Raw genomic sequence first — 1,087 nt, forward strand, 5'->3', positions numbered from 1 at the left:
AGGATGGGAGTGGTAGTGGCCCTGATGAAGTGCTGTGTCCCGGTGTCCTTCCTCAGGAGAATGAGTCCAGAAGTGAACGTATAATGGTGTCTTTTACTGTGTGCACAGTATAACTTTAGGTACATTTTATAGCAACAGAATCCAAGTGCAGTTTTTTGCCACCAGTAAGGAACATGGAGGCAGGTATGATGGCTGCGATTTATCACTTGTAAGTGTAGATATCCAGATGTTAGCTTTAAGTGGTAGTTTGGGGAGATGGGTGTCTTAGCTGTAGCCCCTCATCTTCTAGCTGCACCTTTGATGCAGCTGTTAGCTGTTCACTCTGCTGTCGGAGGGTTTACTTCAGGATGACTTTAGTTGTCCTCTCTGGAGTAGTCTTGTCAGGAGCAGGAGCTCTGCAATGTGCTTCCTCTCCTCTCTGTGTCTCAACAAGAACTTTCCCTCCTGGCAGGAAGCAACCCTTCTTCTGATCTGTCAGAAGGACGGAAAAATGAGGCACCAGACGGATCCTGTCTGTGGAGCATCCGTAAGGCTTCTATCACATGTTCCCTATTTTGCATCAGGATTGGTTCATGATTTGGAAGCCAAAAACAGGAGTGGGTACAAAACACAAGACATGCAAATATTCCATTCACGTGTCATCTCTGTTTTGGATCCACTCCTGTTTTTTTGGCCTTAGCAATACTGATATTACTGACCAAATACTGACCATGTAAAGGCGGATGCGCAAAAGACAGGATCCATTTTTTGGGGTTGTTCTTTTGACGGATCAGAGGAAGGGCAAAATAATCTGTGACGTCAGCACAAACTTTCTGCTGACACCCTCTCCATCTGTCGGGGGCTCTACTTGTATAAGCGTTTAATAGAACAGGTTCTGTAGACATCTATGTGGAATCAGCTGATGATGGTGTAAAAGGAGTGCGCTCTTTCACTCTATAGTAGGATCTTGGGCCGCTGTACGATTCTTTATACCTGGAGCTAACATTGACCTGTAAGGCTGAGTTCACACTTGAGTTATTTGGCCAGTTTTGACCCCGTGACTGGTCAGATAAGTGAAGTGTGAAGTGATTCTAAGAGTTTGCCAAGA

The sequence above is a fragment of the Bufo bufo genome, chromosome 7 (genome assembly GCF_905171765.1).
Source record: "Bufo bufo chromosome 7, aBufBuf1.1, whole genome shotgun sequence".
In the NCBI taxonomy this organism is placed as follows: Eukaryota; Metazoa; Chordata; class Amphibia; order Anura; family Bufonidae; genus Bufo; species Bufo bufo.